This window comes from Cervus canadensis, chromosome 22, assembly GCF_019320065.1.
Source record: "Cervus canadensis isolate Bull #8, Minnesota chromosome 22, ASM1932006v1, whole genome shotgun sequence".
Taxonomy (NCBI): Eukaryota; Metazoa; Chordata; class Mammalia; order Artiodactyla; family Cervidae; genus Cervus; species Cervus canadensis.
This window is the reverse complement of record NC_057407.1, coordinates 14,238,860-14,264,841: the sequence shown is the minus strand read 5'-3', so window position 1 is coordinate 14,264,841 and position 25,982 is coordinate 14,238,860. Positions and strand designations below refer to the sequence as shown.

The window sequence follows — 25,982 nt, the reverse complement described above, 5'->3', positions numbered from 1 at the left end:
CATTTTTTTACACTATCTCTGTCCTAACTTTGTGACCAAGACAGGACACAGACTTATTTTTCTCTCTGGTTAAGGGGACCATGGTAGAGCCCCAAAGAGTATCACCTTCTTTTAAAACTGCATCATTTCTGCACTTTCTCCCTCAAACACCTTGGTTCCCTGAACAGGATGCAGGCCATCTTGAACTCTGTAGCCCAAATGCCAGTTGATAAAGAGGAACTTGTGTGTGTGTGTATGTGTGTATTTAATTGGAGTGTAATTACATTACAATGTTGTGTTAGTTCCTGCCACACAACAATGTGAACCAGCTATGTGTATACATATATCCCCTCCCTCTGGAGCCTCCCTCCCACCCCTTCTATCCAACCACTCTAGATCATTACAGACCACCAAGCTGAGCTCCCTGTGTTATACAACGGCTTCCCACTAGCTATCTATTTTATACATGGTAGTGTATACATGTCAATGCTTAAAGAAAGGTACATTTATTAATAAATTGATAAAATAAGCATTTTAAAAGCATTAAATTATTTCCCCCTGATTTCTTGAGATATAATTAGTGCATGGCCCTGTACATGATGATTTGATATATGGATATATTGCAAAATGATATCCACAATAAGGTTAGTTAACACACTCATCACCTCACACAATTACTACTTTCTTTTCCTAGTGAGACATTTATGATTTATTTTATGCAACTTTCAAGTATTTGATACCACAGCTATTAACTATAGTCACCATGCTCTAAATGAGATTCCCAGAACTCATTTATATTTTAACTAGAACTCTGCAGTCTTTGACAAGCTCTTCCCCACTCCCCATACTCATCTCTTCACAGCCCCTGGCAACACCATTCTATCATGTTTTGTTTTGTTGTTTTCAGATTCCAGATACAAACAAGATCATGTAGTACTAGTCTTACACTGTCCAAATTATTTTACTTATCATTACACTCTCAAGGTCGATCCACGTCAAAAATGGCAGGATTTCCTTTCTTATGACTGTGTTACATATATTAATATATATATCATGTAAATATACATATATATACACACATATATTTCCATTCATATATAGATGGACACGGGTTGTTACTATGTCTTGGCTATTGTGAATGATGCTGCATTGAACATGGTGATGCAGCTATCTCTTCAAGATAATAATTTCATTTCCTTCAGAAAAATTCCTTCCTTCAGAAGTGGGTATCTATTGCCAGATTACTGAATTACATGGTAGTGTACTTTTGATTTTTTGAAGAACCTCCATGCTGTTTTCCACTGTAACTGTGCTAATTTCCATTCCAAACAACAATGCACCAGGGTTCCTTTTATCCACACCAATACCCCTGCCAACACTTGTTATCTCTTATCTTTTTGATAATAATAATAGATGTCTTACCATAAAACTTTCTACCCCTGAAAATCTCTCCCTCTTAGCATTATCTAAAATAAGTCCCCCTTTTATTATATCTCAGCCCCTATTGATTTTCTGCATAGTATTTAGTACAATTACAGTTATTTTATTTTTCTGTTACTTAGCTATGTTCTGTTCCCTACACACATACACAGGAGTATAAGTTTCATGATGAAAATAACAATGTGTTTTGTTCACTATTGCTGAACTTCTAACCTAGCACCTGACCCATAGCAGATACCCCGAAATATTTGTCAGATAAATGAATTAATGTGGTTACTGCAGGCAATTAAAAGATATAAACACAGGTTAAATGGGGATAATCCATCATGGCATATGGAGTAGGAACATGCCAAGAGAAATAGAGGGATTAAATGAGTATTGATGAACTAAAACTTGAGGATGATGAGCACTGGCCCTTTGCCAGATACCATACATAGCAGGATTGCAATGGGAGGGCACTATCATTATTTAACAGATAAGCAAAGTGAGGCCTAGAAAGGGTAGGAACCTGTTCCAGGTCACATAGCAGCTAAGTGAAAGCTATTGGACCCTTTTAAGGACTCCAAAGCTCATTTTCTTAATTGCAACACTATGATATGAGAACACTAGCAAAGGACATGAACTGCCAGATCACAGAAGAGGAAATACTCAAGGCAACAAAACAAAAAACAGATCAAAATGTCCAACCCTACTTTTATGCATAAATACAAATATAAACTAAAATAAAAATAAGAGTTTTGAGGTGTTATTTTGGGTTTTTTTTTTTTTTTGCTATTAAATTGGAAATGATTTGTTAATGACAATAAAAATATTAGGAAATAGTCTTTCTACTGGTGGGAATATAAATTGTTATAGCTTCCTGAAAATAACTTGGCCATATGTTTCAAATATGTGAAATGCACATGACCTTTGACATGGCAATTCCATTTCTTGGAAATCACTTCTAGGAATTATTTTTTTACCACCAAGTTGAATTTTTTTTTTTTTTTGCTAAAATGTTCAAATAGAACCAATGTAACAATCCAAATTCCATGGCATCTAAACATTTAGCCACTGATGATTTCAGTAAGATGATGTTGTCCTTTCTATTTTAGAAAAAATTCAGATGCTTTATATTCTGGGAAAGCGTGATTTGCCTTCCTTTCTACCCACCAAATTAATTTGTCTTTTCAGAAGCTTTAATATATTGGATATCATCTTTGTTTGTCTCTCCATGTTGCCCAAGGACAACATCAGAGAGTGAAGCAAAGATTTTCCATAAAGGACATATGTTCATTAGAGAACATATTATTGGAAAACACTGTTCATACTAGAGAAAAATTATAATCTAAACGTGCCCGCAGAAAGGGAGTGTAGCATGTTTATTCAGTTAATTATTAAATGACTTTAATAAAGCCATTACAAATAATGGTAAAGTTGATCACTTAATGACTTGAAAAGACATCACTAAACAGACAAAATAGGTTCCAAAATGCCATGGACATAGCTTCTCAGCTTTATGGCTAAGATCCAGTATAGTGTCTGTTCTTATCAAAATGCCATGGACAGTTTTATCCAATCTATAAAAAATTAAAAGTATGCATACATAGAAAAAAATAATGAAAAGATACATGTAAAAAGTATTTAATGCCAGTGATACTTCTTTCCTATTAACTGCTTTTTTTTTTTTTACAAATTTTCTACAGTAAATATAAAATACTTTTGTTAAAAAGAAAATATTTTTCAGTAAAAGATAATCAGAAATTTCCATTCATTTTCATTCAGCAGATATTTACATAGCATATACTATACATCAGGCTTTATGTGAGGCACTAGGGGTTCAATGTTGACGCAAGACCTGACTTCATACAGATGACACTCAGGTAGGAAAATGCACAGTTGAGGGCTTACATGTTAGAGATGAAATGCTATTAAATAGGTCTCATAAGGATGTTCCACTGAACACTGGAAGCAGTACCATTCCATAGGTCATCAGAAACAGTCTGGGCCAATGGCTACTTGAAGGATCATTCAGAGCTGTTGAGAACAGGCAAGCCCTGATTCATGTGAATATTTGCAGCTGAAAGCTTATTTCCATGGATATTCAACCATCGTTTCATTTTATGGTTCTCCCTTTCGGAAACTGTAAGTGCCTGAGTCACTATAGCAGAGCCTCCCAGACATCATGCCCACCATCTACATTTCTTGTTCTAGGGGAACTAGAGAACAAAACCTAGTATCCCAAGAGGTGTTGGGAGGGTCCACCAAATTCTGTGACTACTGAAGACTGCCCAGTAGGTATACCTGCCATTAAAAAAACAGACAAATGAATAAATAAGTCATTACAGCTTTGAAGCTGACCATGGTTAAAGCAGTATACTTCGATTTTCTTTAGACGTGGAAAACAGAGAAGAAATGCATGGTTAAAGCAGTATACTTCGATTTTCTTTAGACGTGGAAAACAGAGAAGAAATGCTGGTGGGCTACTTGTCCATCTCCATACTAGGGCAGAGAAGGACTGGACCCAGTGGGTTATAATAGCTACAACCCAAGCCTTGCATGCCCAGGCCTGAGGCCAGACTCCTGCCTCAGCAGATAATGAGTTTGGCAATGTCTGATGGTCTTTTCTGGATGCTAATCCCCATCACAGAACTTCTATAATGCATGATATAATTTAATACACCTGGCAGACTCACCACCAGTTCATTCTTTTGTTATGTAATAGCCCAAAGAGAAGTCGAGAGTGGTTAATGCTCTGACAACCAGCTATTATCCCCAATAACAGGCGATTTTCAAAGGATTATTGCCGTCAGAAACCATTTTATAATAACTGGCAACTGGAAGCCAATGTAGCAAAGTAAGATGGTCTTTGAGAGCTGCCATTTATTTTACACAAATCTGCAAAGATGTTTCAAGCATCACCCAGATGAAATAACCACAGTTGTGATGGGATTCACTGGCCATGATAAATCACCTCCCTGGAAAAGTTAGAGAAATGCTGTCGTAGAGTTACTCTTTGGAATCTTTCTATTTTTTGAAGACCTCTCATCATTTCCCTTCACAGTCACCCTTTCACAGCATTCTGGCATCCTAACACCCTGCTTCTGGGTAAGTTACAGGAGTCCTGGGAGCTATCCGATGAACGGATTGCACGCTGAAGATGCTTTGCTCTTGTGTCAGGCCCTGGAGAAAAGATCAATCATGGGATTGGATCTGAGGGATTTCTTTCAGATATGCACGTCCTGACTTAATTGAATCTAACTTTAGGAAGATAATTTGGATCAGGTTATGACAAGAGAAGAATGACTTATTGTCTTCAGCATGTAGGAGTTTCAGTGTCAGTTTACGGCAAAGTCAGACTTTATTCCACACAATGCAGTCCCATTTCCACAGGGGTCCTGCCTCACAGATTTCCTCTCAGGGAGCAATTTTTTTAGACAAGGGTTCTTTCTTAAAAGAAACGTCTATGAATGATATATCTCCTTAGGATGGTTACCAAACACATACTCATTCAAACTCAAAATCCAAATTCTGAAACATCCAAAAGGTAGTTTTGTTATGTCACTGATATGACAGAAATCATGGAATTCTTTGCACTTTACGCAGATGGCATAAATCCCAGTTGTTTGAACTTGAGAAACATGTTGAGTGATGAAATTAAATTGACATCATCTTCCTTTATCTTGACAGTTCAGACGGCTAGAGGCAATTGCCACTCTGGCTGTCGGGTTAAGATCATCAGTGTTAAAATTATTATACTGCCTTTATCTTTGATTAAAAATTAAATTTCACTTCTCTTTATCATTTTCCATACCCCCCAAAACATGCATGTGTTCTCCAAGTTAAATCAAGATGGACTAAATATTTAATTCCCTGTGCTAATTAGCTACAACTGTTACCTGATTTCTCTCTGTAAATGAATGTGAAAGGACCCGGGAGGCCTAACGTTAACCTTCATCCACTCTCGTTCTAAAAGAGAAATTACGGGCTCTAATTAGATGCTTCAAATTGCAAAGAAATAGAATTTTCATAACCAGCTTATTAAAATCCTAGGGCCCCTTTGGGATAGGGAAAATTGCTTCTACTCTGATCTGCTTATCCTGGTACAACACCATACAGAAGACTCATGTTGTCTGCAGTACACAGCTCATATTTCTCCCAAATTAATGAGTACTCAAATTATTCCAGCTGCCCTCTTGGCACAAGGAAAAATTGAAAATCTATAGCTGCCAAGTGACGTGGATAACTCAGCTGCTAAATAAAATATGCTTAAGGGGACACAGCTGCTGGGGTGCCTATTTACATTAAAATTACTAAATCCATGAACAGAGAACAAATGTCCCAAGACAGCTAAACAGTGTTCAGCACTTGGATTAACTCTTTTATTGGAGCAGGACCCTCAAGGTGCAAGTGTGCCACACAGTACGACAGAAACAGGACGTTTTTACCAGATGATGTTTTTCCACCAGGATGAATCCCTAAGCATTACAGTGGGAGAACCAGTGAGTCCCTACTTTTGGAAGTTCTAATAAGTTTTACTTCCCTTGATGTTTTCATACAAGTCTGTTCAAGCTTTTATTCTTACTGAAATTAAACAGATCATACATTTGTTAAACTTTGACATTTCATAAATCTTCAGTAAGATTCTCTCTTCTATGCTCTGACCTCTTTATTATTTAAAGGGTCAGACAAAGCTCAGATGACCAAGACATGGAGGTCATAGGAAATGATGCCTCAACTGCTGCTGTGAAAAGTATTTCAAACTGAAGTATTCAGTCATTTGGGCAGTTTTAAGTAGGCCCCTGGATAACCAATTTAGAAAAAAAAATGTGACATCATGGGAGAGCAATAAAAAATAAGAACAAAGCACGAGAGGAAGTGACCCGTGTATATATTCATCGCTTGTTAACATGAAATTAATATGACCATCTATCACTGTCTCAAAATTCCAAACACTAAGAGATTTTATTCAAATGTATCCAAAAGCCCTGATCGTTGATATTATCAATGACCTAGTCCAGATCAAAACTGTTAACACAGTGTTCAAAGACTGAACCTCCATCCAGATCCATGCTTCAACCATACACAGCATTCAATGCAATGAAACACCCCACAAAAAAATGTATCAGTTATGACCATGTTCTCTGGTTGGATTTAGACATCACCTGCCTTTGTAAGTGTATTTTTTTAAAAAGAATTACAAGCTATAGCCTGGGTTCTCTGGCTAATGACAAAAACACGTTCTGTTTACTGTCCTGAACATTCTACCTATGCACTTTGCATTGTCCAAATCATGTAAAATTACAGAATGATGTCATCAAATAGATCAGGCTCAGAGGAAACAGATGAAGATTCTATAAACACTTTTCACCCTTAAACACATAGCCTAAACATAATACTTCCTCTCTATGTAAGAGAAAATGGCAACAAATGAGACTTGAAAAACAGAATGGGGACATTTGAACATCAACTGAAAAACATTTGAAGATGATTAAGGAAATATAGACCTAAGTGAAGATAAGACAGAACATGCTGCTTTCAGAAGGAAAACGAAAGAGCCTTGACACTGAAAGAACCCAGTACAAAGTCAGCTGCAATTACATAGCAATGTTTTGATCCATGCCATTGCCACGTACACTTTTGCTTATACCAAAATGCTTGCCTCTATACATGAGTGTCTCCACAGAAGACATCACCTGCCTTTATAGTTCTGCCTCATCTATAATCTGAGGACTTGGCCATTTTTACAGTCACAGAGTTCTGGATCCTGCACCAAAAAATTTGAAGATGTGGGTTTTGCAGTTATTTCCCTAGGACACAAGTCACACTCCCCATCAAAAGACAGGATTTTCTAAAATCCTTCACTGTTACTCTCAGCATGACACTTCTGACTCTTCTAGGGCCACTATAAGCCCTGGACAAGTTCTAGATGAAATGCAAAGTCAGCACACACAGTGTGACCCTGAAGAAAGAGCAGAGGAAGTCATGACTGTGACATAAAAAAGCATATTTACATTTCTATCTTGCCTTTGACAATTTACAGCATGAAAACAAAAGCAGTCCTCAATAACTTTGGGGGTTACATAGAGTCTTAGTAAATAGATCTGATATATGGGTCAGGCAAACTCGCTAAATCAGAAAGACAAAATCAAGTGTCATTTATCCACACTGATAACAGGAAGAGAACAATGGATAGTATTAATGTCAGAAATTCTATGTGTCCATTTCAAAAAGCAGTATGACTTGCAAAAAGGTGTATCTTTCCTAATTATCTAAGAGCCAGTCTAGGAATGTGAAAACAAAGTGTGTATACACAGGTGTATGTATGTCTATATATGCAGTCATTTAGATGTATAGCTACATAAAACCACAGGACAGATTTACATGCACTCACTAATTTGACTCTTCAGATTCTTTATTTTCTTGCTGATTTGACTCTTTTAGGATAATTGCCAACTTAGTTCTATACGGTAGATCAAATGCACTGATAGTGTTTAAAGCCTAGTTCCCTATCTTTTGATACAATGACACTGTTATTTGATCTCTTGACAGTTTCAATTTAGAAAATCAAACCAAAAGATGTGTTTAAAGAGAACTTATATTAACTTTATTTCAGTAATGCTGCAATGCTTGTTAAAAAGTGTGACAATGCATAGCTAAGAGTCAGACTCACGGTGCTGTCATATGTACTGTTTCAATCTGATATATTCCTTGGAGGAAACAAAACACTCCAAAATAACCATAGCTATTATATAGTCTTTCATATCTACATGTTCCTGCTAGCCTTTGGAAATAGTAACCACTGGAAGCAGAAATAAGGCCAACAGATGTCCACAGAAACTAGTCTAACACAGTGTTCTACAAACGTCTTCCATGATGGTGCTCCTAGTGTGGATTTCACAGGAAATTTCAAATTTCAATCCCCTCAAAGGATGTTGTTCATTACTTACTCTCAACATCTAGAATAGTAAACCTGAGTGCATAAGTGTGAAAGATGCTGGTCTACATATTTTTTTAACATTTGTTTTTTGTTAATTTGGTTGTGCCAATCTTTAGTTGCAGCATGCAAACTGAACTGTGGCATGTGGGATATAGTTCCCTCATCAGAGATCAAACCCAGGCCCACTTCATTGACAGCAGGGAGTCTTAGCCACCAGACCATCAGGGAAGTCCTGGTCTGTGTGTTTAATATGCTAAGACTACGAAGCAAATTTGTTTTCAAGTGAAAACTGGGGCTTTTAAAGCTTTTCCTAAGCTGCCTACACACAGTTAAAAAAAATAAAGCTTCTATGAAGCTTCTATTAATTTTAAAGACGTAGAGCACCTTTAAGATTAGCATTCATAGAACTTCCTATTTTAGGAAGAAGTAATTCAGGACTGTATTGAGATAAAGGCAATATTCCCACCAATAAAATATGAATTGAAGGACCAGGTGTTTCTGTGCTGAGCATTTCATCAAGAAAGCTGCATCTGTATGCTCACCACTACTTTGTAACTCTGTACATAATCAAATACCAATAGCAGATTGAGTACAGCTTCATGAATGAAAGAACTTTTACAACTTACAAATGAAAAAGAAAGTGTTAACTGGGGAAATTCTATTTCTAGCTATGATAAACTAGCTACTGTAAGATGACTCCTAACCCTGAGAACATCTACTAAGATAGGATAAATTACAAACACACAGCTATTTGGAGACATCAGAGAAAAACGGTGGAAACTAGGATTTGAATGTACTAGATCCCAGAGTGAAGAGAACTACATGGAGCAAAGTTCTATATTCACACCATTTCTCTCATCATGGTATTTCCCAATTCATGGAGCAGGGCACGTAAGCCAAACAGAAAAGAGAAACCCAGAGTTGGCAGCCTCACCAAGCAAAACTGGGTTCAGGTCTAGCGGCTGGGATTCAGCGCTCTCACCACCATGTCCCAGATTCACTTCCGGGTCAGGGAAGGCTCTCTTTCTGAGCTTCTCTGGTGGCTCAGGTGGTAAACAATGTGCCTGTAATGCAGGAGGCCCAGGTCTGATCCCTGGGTCCAGAAGATCCCCTGAAGGAGGGCATGACAACCCACTCCAGTATTCTTGCCTGGAGAATCCCATGGACAGAGGAGCCTGGCGGGCTACAGTCCATGGAGTCACAAAGCGTTGGATACAACTGAGTGACTAACACTTTGAGCTGCCCTGGCAGCTCAGTGGTAAAGACTCTGCCTGCAATGCAGGAGACCCTAGTTCAATTCCTGAGTCAGGAAGATCCCCTGGAGAAGGGATAAGCTACCCATTCCAATATCCTTGGGCTTCCCTAGTGGCTCAGATGGAGAAGGCAATGGCAACCCACTCCAGTACTCTTGCCTGGAAAATCCCATGGTCGGAGGAGCCTGGTAGGCTGCTGGGAGCCTGGTAGGCTGCAGTCCACAGGGTCACTAAGAGTCAGACACAACTGAGTGACTTCACTTTCACTTTTCACTTTCATGAATTGGAGAAGGAAATGGCAATCCACTCCAGTGTTCTTGCCTAGAGAATCCCAGGGACAGGGGAGCCTGGTGGGCTACCATCTATGGGGTCGCACAGAGTCGGACACGACTGAAGCAACTTAGCAGCAGCAGCAGTGGTTCCGATGGTAAAGAATCTGCCTGCAGTGCAGAAGACCCGGATTCAATCCCTAGGTTGGGAAGATTCCCTGGAGAGGAGAATGGCTACCCACTTCAGGATTCTTGCCTGGAGAAGTCCATGGACACAGGAGTCTGGAGGACTACAGTCCATGGGGCCGCAAAGAGTTGGACATGACTGAGTGATTAACACTACAGAGAAAGTCATAATATAAGGGAAAAAATCCCAAAGAAAAGGAGACCCTAGAGAAGTAATTACACATTCAACAGGAAATTTCTCCTGAATTAAAGCACTTCCTGCTGGAGCAGGAAATGGCAACTCACTATAATATTCTTGGTCTAGAAATCCCATGGACAGAGGAGCTTGGTGGGCTACAGTCCATGGGGTTGCAAAGAGTAGGACACTATGGAACGATTGAGCATAACAAAGCATTTGCTAATTCCTAAACTGTGCATGTGTTAGATAAGACTCCACAAAACTAAACAAAAAGCAGCTGCAAAGAGATTGAAACATTAAGTAGAGAATTTTGAAGGTGCAAAATGCTAGGAAATAAAAAATTGAAGTTAAGGATTCAGCAAGAGATAGAAAGCACAGACTTGCAGGTGAAACCTCTGAAAAAGCTATTCCTCCAAAGTAAGGACAAATCATAAATAAACAAGTTGTAATTGGTTCAAGGTACTCAGCCTGCATTCTATCTGCCTGCCAAAGAATTTATTCCTCTCAAAAGGAAAAGTCTTCAAAGCCTCAAAAAATTTTCATATATACTATCATGCAAACAATCAAAAATTGCTAGGCAAGTCAAGAAACAGAATCAAATAACTAAAAATGGAGGGAAAAATAGACTTACAGGTGATCTAGATATTACAGTTATCCAGGCATGGACTTAAAATATCAATGACTAATAATAAACATTGAGCTTCCCAGGTGGCTCAGTGGTAAAGAATCTGCCTATAATGCCAGAGATGTGGGTTTGATCCTTGGGTTGGGGAGATCTCCTGGAGAAGGAAATGGCAACCCATTCCAGTATTCTTGCCTGGGAAATTCCATGGACAGAGGAGCCTGGCAGGCTACAGTCCATGGTGTCATAAAGAGTCAGACACAACTTAGTGACTAAACAACAAAGATATTAAATATTAAATAAATGAAAATATGAAGCATTAAAAAGAATTAAATAGAATCCCTAGAACTGAAAACAGTGACTGAAATTAAGAATTCAACATATAGGATTAATAGAAGACAGACACTGTAGAAGAGAAGATTAAAGAACCGGAAAATAGTGCTCACTTCGGCAGCACATGTACTAAAATTGGAGCGATACAGAGAAGATTAGCTGTGGCCCCTGCGCAAGGATGACACGCAAGTTCGTGAAGCGTTCCATATTTTAAAAAAAAAAAAAGAACTGGAAAATAAATAAGTAGAAAATACCCAGACTGTAGTAGAAAATACTACAGAGAAGAAGATGATGAAAAATAAAGAAAAAGTAAAAAATAGATATGTGATCTGGTCAAAAGGTCTGATGTAATCGGAATGTCAAATAAATTAAGAGAAGGAATGGGGCACAGACAATATTTGAAAAGAAAATAAGACAAACGTTTTATAAAACTGATGATACACGTCCAGTCATAGATTCAAGAACATATGTGCACAGCAAGTGGAATGAATACAAAATAAAACATGCTTAAGGGCATACCATAATGAAAACTGTAAAAACTAAAGATAAATATCTTTAAGTCTGATAAAGGAAAAAAAAAAGACACTACTCTCTAAGGAACAATAATTAAACTGACCACTGTCTTTTCAATAGAAATAAAAGGCAGAGACAACAGAACACATCTTTAAAGGCCTAAAAGAACCTAAGTATCAAACTAGAATTTCATGTTGAGTAAAAGTATCCTTTAAAATGACAATAAATTCAAAACACTTTCAGAAAATTTGTTATTAGCAGAATTCCAAGAAATACTTTAGACAAAAGGAAGATTATCCCAATAGGAAACATGATAATGCAGGAAGGAATATTCCTAACAGAAGAAGAAAAACTGTATGAGGAAATCAAAGTAAATATTATCTGATTAACATTACAATAATCATGGTTTTGGGGTTAAAATTACATGAAGGACATGAGTGGTTAAATGGAGTTAAACTGTTTGAAGGTATGTGAGTTATATGAAATAGGAAAGAAGTAATAAATTAAGGTAGATTATAATAAATTAAGGAACAATGTTTTAATCTTTAGGATAACAACTCCAATATATAGTACAATAATTTACTACTAGCAAGTTAATACAGAAGAAAATTGGGTAATGAAACATTTTTGCCTTTTTTTTTTTCAGATTAATCAACTAAAGGAAAAAAAAACAAAGAATAGGTGGGGCAAAGAGCATCATGATAGGTGAGCTCAAATATATTAATAATTATATTGAATACTAACTATATTTTAGTGCCTTTTGGCCTATCTTTTTACTTTCAAATCTTGTAAGCACACTGTAATTATAAATAATACTATTTGTCTTTAATAGATATAATAATAAAAAGGTTAACAACAGGAAAAACGCCAACCTGAAATATGTATATCAAAAATAGGAAAGACCTAACAATACATAAAGTAAAAACTGACCAAATTAAAAGGAGGAAAAGAGAAATACAACATCACAGTGGGGCATTTTGACACAATTCCCTGTAACTGATAGAATAAGGAAACAAAATAAGAAGTAGAGACCAAGAATATCTGAAAACTACTATCAGTCAATTTGATCTAATTGACATGTAGAACACTGTATCCACCAAATGCAGAATGCATTTTGTTTATAAGTGCTCAAGGATTATTGACAAAAACACATCATATGCTTGTCTACAGAATAACTCTATATGAACTTAAAAGAATGGAAATCATAGAGAAGTTATTCTATATCTCAGTGGAATAGGCTAAAAATCATAAAATATTAACTAGAAAATTTGGAATCCAAATTACCTTAAGAATAAACATACTTAAAATATTCCCTGGGACAAAGAAGAGTTACATTAAAAAAATAGAAAATAATTTTCATTCAATAATAATGAAAATACGATATTTAAAAGCATGCAGGATATCACTAAAGCAACTGAAGGGAAATTGATAACCCTAAATGAATTTAACAAAAAAGTAGGAAAGTTAAAAAATCAGTGCACTTTAACAACCTATAAAAATGTCGAATATAACCCAAAGAAAGTGAAAGGAAGGAAATATAAAATAATAGAAATCAAAGACACAGAAAACAGACGCACCGTGCCAAAAATTACTTCCTGAAAATTTAATAAAACTAAATCCTTAACAAGGTAGATTAAGAAAAAAATGAGTGAAAATTACCAGTTCATCATATTAGGAATAGAAATTGGAAAGGTCTGTAGATCTATTATATATTTTTAAAATAAAGAGACTTTATAAACAATTTTAAGCTAACAAGAGAATCTGAGAGATATGGACACATCCTTTGAAAAGCACAACTTACTAAAGCTGATCTACAAAGAAATTTTAAAATATAAATAAGACTCACATACATTAAAGTCACTGAATATATAACTACAACAACAACAGAAAGCTATCTTCAAATTAAACTACAATTCCTTGTGTCCTCAATGGTGAATTCTTACATACAATTAAGGAAGAGATAACAATCTTAGATAAATCCTTACAGAGAACAGAGTAAGAAAAAAATACTGCCCAACTCAATTTGAGGCCATCATACTCTGATCATAAAGCTTAAAAAGGCATTACAAAAAAGGAAAAAGGCATTACAAAAAAAAAAGAAGTATCTTTCCTGAACAAAGACTCAAAGATCCTAAAATCATAGCAAATCAAATTCGGTGAAATGTAAACACTTAGCATATTATGACAAAGTTGTTTTTATGCAATGAAAGCAAGTTTAGTTTAACAGTTGAAAACTGAACAATGTAATTCACAGCATCAAAAAAACTAAAGAAAAAATATGATCACTTCAATAGATGCAAAATAAGCACTTGATAAAATTCAACACCCATTCAGCTAAGTTCTTACCAAGCTACAAACAGAATATCACTTCCTTAACCTTAAAGAGAATATGCATAAAAATCACCATCAACATAATACTTATTGGTAAAATCATTAAAAGTGTTTATCCTAAGATCATAGAAAACCACATCAACTAATCCTTATCCTTCAATTATACTGGTGGTCCTAGCCTGGCAATAAAAGAAAGAAAAGTCATATAGATTATAAGGGAAGAAATAAAACAAGTCATTATTCAAACAAAAGTGATTTTGCACACAGAAAATCAAGAAAGATATATAGATTATTAACAATTAGAGTTTATTAACAGGTGAACTTAGTGAAATCACTGGACAAAGGTCAATATAAAAACTATTTTGTTTCCATATATTAGCAAACAAAAATTTAAGACTATATTCTAAATGATTATCAATTTATAATTGCAGCAAATCCCTCAAATACCTGTTGGTAAATTTTAAAAAGATATGTGTAGGACTTTCAAAAAAAAAAAAGACTAAAAACTATTAAGGAAAGAAAACTGAGTGAAGGGAAGGAGCCAGTTCATGGATTGGAAGACTTAATATTTAAAGATGTGTCAATTCTCCTTTGGTTGATTTTTACAGTCAACTCAAGTCCAATCAAAGTTCAAGCAAATTAGTTTTAGAAATCAACAGGTTGATTCCAAAAGTTTTATAGACCTAAACAACTAACAAAAGAAAAGACAATTTTGAAGAATCAAAATAACATTAGAAGACTCACATTATCAAATAACAATACTTATAAAGCTCAAGTAATTAAAAGAGTAGAACTGATGTTAAGTTTAGACAAACAGATCAAGACAGTAAAATCAAAATATCTTTCTTTTTAAAAAGTGCTATTACAACACAATGAGGAAAACTGTGATTTTATAAATGTTGCTGGATCAACTGACTATACATGTGGGGAAAGAATAAACCTTAATCAAATGCTAGATGAACCTTAACAACTGGAATAATGAAACATAATAATAAGGCTTCTAGAAGAGAACATGGAGAATATCATCCATCTTTGTCACAGGAAAATGTCTTAAACTGTACATGAAAAACAATCACTCATAGAAGAAAAGACTGATATAGTAAACATTATCAAAATATAGCATCATAAGACAGAAAAAGGAAGACATGGAGTGGGAGAAGATACTTGCAGTATATACATCCAATAAAAGATTAGTATCCAGAATATATAAAGAACTATTATAACAATCAATAAAAAATGACTAATTTTTAAATGGGCAAAAAATCTTCTTCACATGAGGATATCCAAATAGACAATAAACATATGAAGAGCTCATCAATATTACTCATCATGTAAATACAAGTTAAAATCACACACACACACACACACACACACACACATCAGAATGGCTAAAAATAAAAAAATTGAGAATATCAAGTGTTGATAGAGAGGAACCAGAAATCCCATTGCTGCAAACACTTTGAAAGGCTCCTTGGCAGTATCTACTAATGCCTAACATACATAAGGCAGCCTTTCTAAGTCTAACATACATATATCTTATAAGGTAGCAATTCTATGCCTAACATACATATATCTTAAAAGGCAGTGATTCTACTCCTAGGTATATCTTCAACAAAAACGCATACACAGTTATGCCATAAAAGACATGTGGAATAATTCCTATAGCTACATAATTTGTAACACCCCAAAGAGAAAATAATCTATGATACAGCCATACACAGGGTACAACACATCAATGATAAGAACAAAGTACTTATTGGCACAAACAGCAACGTGGATGAAAATTATACATAACCTCGATCAAAAGAAGCCAAACGTGAAAGAGTATATACCAGATGATTCCATTAATATAAAGTTCAGTAATTAGTAAAACTAAACCATGGTGATGGAAATTAGAAAAGCAATTATACTGGGGTGACACAGTGACTGGACAAAGGCATGACAAGGGAAGCTCGCAAGGTGCTGGCAGGTTCTACGTGAACTCGACAGCATTCACACAGGAGGGGTCACCTGGTAAAAAAAAAAAAAATCACAGAACTGAACACAATTTTTTTGTACCTTATCATAGATGCTTTGAAACATTCCACAGATAAGGTCTTAAAAAAGTTAGCTGACTTCTGTTGTTGCTGTTCAGTCGCTAAGCAGTGTCCAACTCTCTGAGACCCCATGGACTGCAGCATGCCCAGCTCCTGTGTCCTTCACTATCGCTTGGAGTTTGCTCAAATTCACGTCCATTCAGTTAGTGATGTTATCTAACCATCTCATTCTCTGCTGCCCTCTTCTCCATTTGCCTTAAGTCTTTCCCAGCATCAAAGTCTTTTCCAATGAGTTGGCTCTTTGTATCAGGAGGTCAAAGTTTTGGAGCTTCAGCATCAGTCTCTTCAATGAATATTCAGGGTTGATTCCTTTTAGCATTGAGTGGTTGGATCTCCTTGCAGTCTAAGGGACTTTCAAGAGTCTTCTTCTGCACCACAATTTGAAAGCCATCAATTCTTTAGCACTCAGCCTTCTTTATGGTCCAATTCTCACATCTGTACATGACTAGTGGAAAAACCACAGCTTTGACTTTATGGACCTTTGTCAGCAAAGTAATGTCTCTGCTTTTTAAATACACTTGTCTAGGTTTGACATAGCTTTTCTTTCAGAGAACAAGAGTCTTTTAATTTCATGGCTGCAGCCAACATCTGCAGTGATTTAGGAGCCAAAGAAAATAAAATCTGACACTGTCTCCACTTTTTCCCCTTCTATTTGCCATGAAGTGATGGGACAGGATGCCATGATCTCAGGTTTTTGAATGCTGAACTTTAAGTCAGCTTTTTCACCCTCTTCTTTCACCCTTAGCAAGAAGCTCTTTAGTTCCGCTTCACTTTCTGCTAGTAGTGTGGCACAGTCTCCACATTGGAATTTGTTGTTATTTCTCCTGGCAATCTTGATTCCAGCTTGTGATTCACTCAGCCTGGCATTTTGCATGATGTCGTCTGCACAGCAGTAACATAAACAGGATGACAATATACAGCCTTGTACTGCTTTCCCCCTTTTGAACCAGGCAGTTGTTTGGTGTCTGCTTCTAACTGTTGCTTCTTGACTCACATACAGGTTTCTCAGGAGACAGATAAGATGGTCTGGTTATTCCCATAATCTCTTGAAGATTTTTCCACAGTTTGTTGTGATTCACACAGTCAAAGAACTTAGCATAGTCAATGAAACAGGAATAGATGTTTTTCTGGAATTTCCTTGCTTTCTTATGAGCCAACGGATGTTGGCAATTTGATCCCTGGTTCCTCTGCCTCTTCTAAACCCAGCTTGTATATCTGGAAGCTCTCATTTCACGTACTGTTGAAGCCTAGCTTGGAGGATTTTGAGTATTACCTTGCTAGCATGCAAAATGAGTGCAACTGTATGATAGTTTAAACACCCCTTGGCATTGCACTTCTTTGGGACTGGAATGAAAACTGATGTTTTCCAGTCCTGTGGCCACAGAGAGTTTTCCAAATTTGCTGGCATATTGAGTGTAGCACTTTCACAGCATCATCTTTTAGGATTTGAAACAGCTCAACTGGATTTCCATCACCAGCACTAGCTTTGTTCATAGTGATGCTTCCTATGCTTCCACTTGACTTCACAATCCAGGATGTCTGGCTCTAGGTGAGTTATCACACTGTTAAGGTTATCCAGGTCAGTAAGACACTTCTTGCATAGTTCTTCAGTGTATTCTTGCTACCTCTTCTTAGTCTCTTCTGCTTCTGTTAGGTCCTTGCTGTTTCTGTCATTTATCGTGCCAATCTTTGTGTGAAATGTTCCCTTGATCTCTCAAGTTTTCTTGAAGAGATCTCTAGTTTTCCCTATAGTATTATTTTCCTTATTTCTTTGCACTGATTATTTAAGAAGGCCTTCTCATCTCTCTTTGCTATTCTATGGAATTCTGCATTCAGTTGGGTATATCTTTCCCTTTTCCCCTGCCTTTCACTTCTCATCTTTCCTCAGTTATTGTTAAAACCTTCTCAGTCAACCACTTTGCCTTCTTGCATTTGTTCTTCTTAGGGATGGTTTTGGTCCCTGCCTCTGGCACAATGTTATGAGCCTCGGTCAGTAGCTCTTCAGGCACTCTGTCTACCAGACCTAATCCTGTGAAACTACTTGTCACCTGAATGGCCTAGTGGTTTTCCCTACTTTCTTAAATTTAAGGCTGAATTGTGCAATAAGGAGCTCATGATCTGAGTCACAGTCATGTGCCTATGTAAGATTATATCACTAGATGAAGTTGGAAAAACGTACATGGGAGTACTCAACACTATTTATGCATTTTTTGTGAGTCCAAAATTATTTTAAACTAAAGAGTTTTGTTTTTTTAAGTTAGTCTTTGTGATAACCCAATGCTTACCATTATCCTCATGACAATAAGTACAAATGATTGAGAGGTAAGAAGCTGGCCTAGTGAGGAAAGAATATTACAATATTTTTGCGAAATGTTGTGCACATATCTGGGCACCTGTAAAAACGGGACTAATTCACAGTAGCTCTAGGTCAAACCTGCCAACCTGTTCAATTTCTACTTTTCAAGCATGGCCATTGTTCTCACCATTATAAATCTAAAGAAGCCTGAGGTGCCCCAAGCCTATGAAGGAATCCTGAGTGTGGCCAAGAAGCAGATAAAGGTGGATTCTAAGGCTTGTTCTCTTTTTAAAAGACAGCTCCTCAGAGAGATGCCTTGGCCACTGAGCACAACACCACTTCTCCTTCATCTCAGAATCAGTACAACATGCTCATCAATGAAAGAGCTTCAGCTTTGAAGACTTTCCCTCTGAACTATAATCTTGAATAAATTAATGCCACTGCTAATCTCACAGGGATGAACAAAGGCTGTCTGCAAAGAATAGCACTCTTGTATGTAGGCCTAGAGACATTAAAATATCATCTTGTCTTTTATCATGTTTATCTTTAGTTATTCCCACTGTAGGATGAAAACAGCCCAAGACAAGAGATTACTTTGCTGCATTCAGAACTTGCAACATATCTCTTTCCAACCAAGAAATCATGGCTCTTTGCTGTCTGTCTCTCAGCCCAATTGTCATAATATACCTCAACCAATAAATCCAGCCTCCAGCCCACAAGGAAGATTCAAAAACCATCAATGCACATACAAAAATTGAACAATGGCTACATTCATTCTCTAGACAATATTTTCATCTCCTAATTACATATCATGCAATCTGGGGAGGGCCGTTTAATGGAATAAACATTACCCTAACATTTAACTACATGATAATAGGCTTTTTAAGATAACACTCAGAATCCTGCTAGTTTGGTCCCAGATTATCAAGAGAATGGCCGTCCCGACTCCAATTATTTTCAATGAGGTCCTTAGTGCATATAAAATATGCCAGAGCTATTCATATCTAGCATTTACTGCCAGACCCTCCCTGTGGCAAGCATTACAGCTGTGTTAGCTCATCCCGTGTTAAGGTAGGCATTACTTTTCTCCACATCTGTCACATGAGGAAGCAAAGGCTTGAGATCTCCAGATTAGTGAGAAAAGAAGAGAAAAAATTCCAACCCTAGTGTCCATTATCTTAACTACACCCTGGACTCCAGCTCCATCACAAACTAATAAAATGTGATTCCAGGCAGGGTAGTTCACCTTTCTACTGTTCACTTTTCTGTGAGTATAACACTATCTATTTAGATCCAGTTTATTTCATTCTTGTGACTCATAAAATTGGCCGTGCACACACCATATGCTTTCTGAAGAGAGTCACATAATTCCGAGAGGATTTCAGACCTTGAGCTTTGGCTTTGGAAAACAAAGTGCAGGACTCAAGGAGCAATTGGCTCTTATTCTTATATACATCCTTTCATCATCCCTTCCAGCAGTGAACAAGGTAGCAATTTCTTCCTCAAGACAGAACCTCCAGCACTCTGCCCCTTTGCAAAACAAACTCAGTAAACAGTCTGACTAACGGGGTCATGTCTGACATTTACTGAGCATTTGCTTACGTGACTGGCACTGTTCTACGCCATTATAAGAGTCATCTCATTTAATCATCAAAACATTCCTATGGAATAATATAAGGAAGCAGAATAACACTGCTGGCCCGTCCCCACATCATGTCTACATTCTAATCTCTGGAATTTTTTATTATGTTGTTACATGACAAAGGGGACTTAAAGTTGCAGATAGAATTAAGATTGCTAATATGCTGATTTGAAAACACATCATCTTGTATTATCCCCTATCCCCCTGGGCCAATGTAATGAAAAGGTTCTTTAAAGTGGAAGAGGGTGGCAAGAGTCAAGAGTACTGTGATCTGAAAGCAACTCATTTGGCCATTGCTGGCTCTCCAGATGAAAAGGGGAAGTGAGCCAAGAAATGGAGTAGTCTTTAGAAAGTGGAAAAGACAAGAAAACAAAGTATCTCTTAGAGTCACCAGAAACCATTATAGCCCTGCTGACATTTGGCCCAGTGAGGGCCATGTCAGATATTTGAACTTAAACTGTAAATTAATAAATTTGAGGTATTTTAAGTCAATATATTTGGCAGTAATGGTACTTTGTTACAACAGAAAATTTTTTAAAAACTACTAAATGCAGGTTTTATTATGATGATGATCTTTATTTTACAGATGAAGAAACAAGGCACTGAGAGTTTTAGAATCTTGCCCAGGGTCATCCAACTAGTAAGTACAAGAGTCAGAATTTGAGACAAACTGTCCAGAGCCCTTGCTCTGATTCTCCAAGGAAGCTCCTCCTATCAAAATTTTCCCTATTATTCCTTTCATGAAAACAGAGGCTCTGTCTAACAAGTTTAATATTTCTTGTCTAGCATTTGAAAGGGAACAGAGAAGACAGAAATATTCCAAGTCTTTCATCTCCTTAGTTAAATTCATTTCTAAATATTTTATTCTTTTTTTAAAAAAATTAATTACTTTTTTGGCTGAGCCAGGTCTTAGTGGCAGTACACAGGATCTTTGATTTTAGCTGCAGCATGTAGGATCTTTAGTTGTAACATGCAAACTCTTAATTGTGGCATGTGGGATCTAGTTCCCTGACCTGGGTCTCCTGTATTAGAAGCATGGAGCTTAAGTCACTGGACCACCAGGGAAGTCCCTAAATATTTTACTCTATTTGATGCTACGATAAATGGATTATTTTCCTAATTTCTTTATCAGATTGTTACTGCATTGTTAGTGTATAGGAATGCAACTGATTTTGCATATTGATTTACCAACTGATTTTGATACTGATGTATCCTGCAACATTACTGAATTTTTTACTTCTAACAGTTTTTTTTTTTTAAGTCTTTAGAGTTTTCTACATATAAGATCATGTCATCTACAAACAGAGATGATTGTATTTCTTCCTTTTGGATTTGAATGTCTTTTGTTTCTTTTCCTTGGCTAGTTACTCTGGCTAGAACATCTAGTTCCTTGATTAAAGGCAAACCTTTCATTTAACTCACTATTGAGTGTGATACCACACAACTGCACTCATCTCACACGCTAGCAAAGTCATGCTCAAAATTCTCCAAGCCAGGCTTCAACAGTACATGAACTGTGAACTTCCAGATGTTCAAGCTGGATTTAGAAAAGTCAAAGGAACCAGAGATCAAATTGCCAACATCCGCTGGATCATCGAAAAAGCAAGACTGTTCCAGGAAAAACACCTACTTCTGCTTTATTGACTATACCAAACTCTTGGACTGTGGGATCACAACAAACTGTGGAAAACTCTTTAAGAGATGGGAATACTACCAGATCACCTTACCTGCTTGCTGAGAAATCTGTATGCAGGTCAAGAAGCAACAGTTAGAACCGGACATGGAACAACAGACTGGTTGCAAACTGGGAAAGGATTATGTCAAGGCTATATATTGTCACCATGCTTATTTAACTTATATGCAGAGTACAACATGAGAAATGCTGGGCTGGAAGAAGCACAAGCTGGAATCAAGATTGCTGGGAGAAATATCAATAACCTCAGGTATGTAGATGACACCAACCTTATGGAAGAAAGCGAAGAAGAACTAAAGAGCCACTTGATGAACGTGAAAGAAGACAATCAAAAGGTTGGCTTAAAACTCAACATTCAGAAAACTAAGATCATGGCATCCGGTCCCATTACTTCATGGCAAATAGATGGGGAAACAATGGAAACAGTGACAGACTTTATTTTTTTAGGCTCCAAAATCACTGCAGCTGGTGACTGTAGTCATTAGTCATGAAATTAAAAGACACTTGCTCCTTGGAAGAAAAGCTATGACCAACCTAGACAGCATATTAAAAAGCAGAGACATTATTTTGCCAACAAAGGTCCATCCAGTCAAAGCTATGGTTTTCCAGTAGTCATGTATGGATGTGAGAGTATAAAGAAAGCTGAGTACCAAAGAACTGATGCTTTTGAACTGTGGTGTTGGAGAAGACTCTTGAGAGTTCCTTGGACTGCAAGGAGATCCAACCAGTCCATTCTAAAGGAAATCAGTCCTGAATGTTCATTGGAAGGACTGATGCTGAAGCTGAAACTCCAGTACTTTGGCCACCTGATGCGAAGAACCAACTCATTGGAAAAGGCCCTGATGTTGGGAAAGATTGAAGGCAGAAAGAGAAGGAGATGACAGAGGATGAGATGGTTGGATGGCATCACCAACTCGATGGACATGAGTTGGAGCAAGCTCCGGAAGTTGGTGGTGGACAGGGAGGCCTGGCATGCTACAGTGCATGGGGTCACAAAGAGTCAGACACAACTAAGTGACTGAACTGAACTGAACTGAGTATATTAGCTTTGAGGTTTTTATATAATGACTTTATTATCTTGAAGTATGTTTTACACTCAATTTGTTGACAATTTTTTTTATATCACTACAGTGTGTTAAATTTTGACAAATGCCTTTTCTTTATCTACTGAGATGATCATATGATTTTCATACTTCATTCTGTTAATGTGGCATGTCATATTAATTCATCAAGTTAATAACTTATCCTTGCATTCCAGGGATAAATTTCACTTGATCATGATATATAATTATTTTATTGTGCTTCTGAATTTGGTTTGCTAGTATTTTGCTCAGGATTTTTCACCAATTTTCATTAGGAATACTGTCCTGTTGTGTGTATGTGTGCGTGTGTGTGTGTGTGTTTTCTTTCTGTAACCTCTGGTTTTGGAATCAGCATAATGCTGGCCACATAAAATCAATGTAGAAGTGTACATTCCTCTTCATTTTGGGGGAAGAGTTTGAGAAAGACTGATGTTAATTTCTCTTTAAATACTGGTAGAGTTTACTAGTGAACCTACTTGATCCTGATCTTCCTTGGCTGGGAAGTCTTGGTTACTGATTCAATCACCTTACAATTTATAGTTATTGGTCTGTTCAGATTTTTATCCATGATTCATTCTCAGTAGGTTGTATGATCCTGGAAAAGGATCTGTTATGATCCTTTTTATTTCTGAGGCATCAGTTGTAAGGTGATCTCTTTTATTTCTTTTACTTAAATGTCTCTTCTTTTCCTATCTAGCTAAAAGTCAATTTTATCTTTTCCAAAAACATAGCTCTTAAAAAGTTTCCAAAAACCAGTTGATTGATTTTTTTCTTCAGATTCTCTAGTTCTTTTATTTCTGCTCTTTCTTTTGCTAACTTTCAGCTTAGTTTCTTTTCTTTCTCTCTAGCTCCTTGACGTGTAAAGTTAGATTATTTATTTCAGATCTTTCTCCTTTTTTAATATAGGCATTTAGCATTATCAACTTTCTTCCTAGAACTGCTTGTATTGTGTCCCATAAGTTTTGGCATGTTGTATTTTCATTTTTATCTGTAGATATTTTCTAATTTCTAATTTCTCTTTTCGTTTCTTCTTGGAACCCACTAGTCATTCAAAATTGTGTTGTTCAGTTTTCATATATTTGTAAATTTTTTCAGTTTTCCTTCTGATATTTATTTCTATTTATTTATTCTATCTATTTCTATTTATTTCCATTGAACTGTGGTTGGAAAAGATACTTGGTATGATTTCAATCTTCAATCGAAGATAACACAAACAGATGGAAAGATCTACTATATTCTCGGATTGGAAGAATCAATATTGTCAAGTGACTATACTATCCAAGGCAATCTATAGATTCAGTGCAGTCTCTACCAAATTACCAACAGAATTTTTCACAAAACTAGGACAAAAACTCTTAAAATTTGTATGGAGACACAAAAGACTCTGAATAGCCAAAGCAATCTTGAGAAAGAAAAACAGAGCTGAATGTAAGCAGGCTCCTTTACTTCAGACATACTATAAAACTATGGTAATCAACCAGTATGGTACTGGCACAAAAACAGAAATACAGATTGATGCAACAGGATAGAAAGCACAAAAATAAACCCATGCACCTATGGCCAATTAATTTATGACAAAGGAGGCAAGTCTATACAATGGAGGAAACATAGTCTCTTCAATAAATGGTGCTGGGAAAAGTGAACAGCTATACATTAAAGAATGAAATTAGAAGATTCTTTAACACCATACACAAAATAAGGTCACAATGAATTAAAGACCTAAATGTGAAACCAGAAACTATAAAACTCTTAGAGGGAAACACAGGCAACACACTCTCTGACATAAATCACAGCAATATCTTTTTTGATCCATCTCCCAGAGTAATGGATTTAAACACAAAAATAAACAATGAGACCTAATTAAACTCAAAAGTTTTTGCACAGCAAAGAAAATCATAAACAAAATGAAAAGACAAACTACAGAATAGGAGAAAATATTTGTGAATGATGTGACCGACAAATCTAGAGATTGCTGCTACTGCTGCTGCTAAGCCACTTCAGTTGTGTCCGATTCTTTGTGACCCCACAGATGGTAGCCCACCAGGTTCCCCTGTCCCTGGGATTCTCCAGGCAAGAACACTGGAGTGGGTTGCCATTTCCTTCTCCAATGCATGAAAGTGAAAAATGAAAGTGAAGTCACTCAGTCGTGTCCGACTCTTAGCAATCACATGGACTGCAGCCTACCAGGCTCCTCCGTCCATGGGATTTTCCAGGCAAGAATACTGGAGTGGGTTGCCAGTGCCTTTTCTGAATCTAGAGATTAGTCCTTTAAATTTACAAACAGCCCACGTGGCTTAATAGCATTAAAACAAACAAACAAATCAAAAAATGACCCGAAGACCTAAACAGAAATTTCTCCAAAGAAGACATACAGATGGCCAAGAGGCAACAAAAAGACGTCCAACATCATTAATTATTAGAAAAGTGCAATCTAAATGACATTGAGATATCACTTCACATCAGTCTGAATGGCTACTGTCAAAAAACCCACAAACAATAAATGCGGGAGAAGGATTGAGAGAAGGGAACCATCCTACACTGTTGGTGGGAATGTAAATGGGTATAACCACTGTGGAGGACAGTATGACAGTTCCTTAAAAAACTAAAAGTAGAGCTACTATATGATGCTACAATCCCATTCCTGAGCATATATCCAGAAAAAAAAAATGGTCTGAAAGGATATATTCACCACAATGTTCATTACAGCATGGTTAGCAATAGCCAAGACAAGGAAGCAACCTAAATCTCCACTGACAGAGGAATGGTAAAGAAGATGCAGTACATATACACAATGGAGTATTATTCAGCCATTAAAAAGAATGAAATAATGTGATTTGTAGCAGCATGGATAGAAGAAGAGTGTCATACTGAAGTAAATCAGACAGAAAAAATGAAATATCATATATCACTTACATGCATAATCTTTAAAAAATAATGCAAATGAACTTATTTACAAAACAGATTCACAGACTTAGAGAACAAACTTAAGGTTGCCATGTGGAAGGGATAGTTAGGGAGTTTGGGATTGACATGTACACACTACTATATTTTAAATGGATAACCAACAAGGTCCTACTGTATAGCACAGGGAACTCTTCTTGATATTATGAAACAGCTTAAATGGGAAAAAGAATTTTAAAAAGAATAGAT

At 36.6% G+C, this 25,982-nt stretch overlaps 1 protein-coding gene, 1 non-coding gene and 1 pseudogene across 5 annotated transcripts in view; 2 read left to right on the top strand and 1 right to left on the bottom strand.

Moving 5' to 3' along the window:
• The window catches only part of CACNA2D3 (calcium voltage-gated channel auxiliary subunit alpha2delta 3), an 853,893-nt gene that overhangs the window by 289,087 nt on the left and 538,824 nt on the right, over nucleotides 1–25,982 (bottom strand). The gene's annotated exons all lie outside the window — the stretch shown is intronic.
• LOC122425241 lies at nucleotides 2,902–3,007 on the top strand (annotated as a pseudogene).
• On the top strand, nucleotides 11,285–11,392 carry LOC122425195. Its single transcript, XR_006264746.1, has one exon. It is a non-coding gene; the product is annotated as a U6 spliceosomal RNA (small nuclear RNA).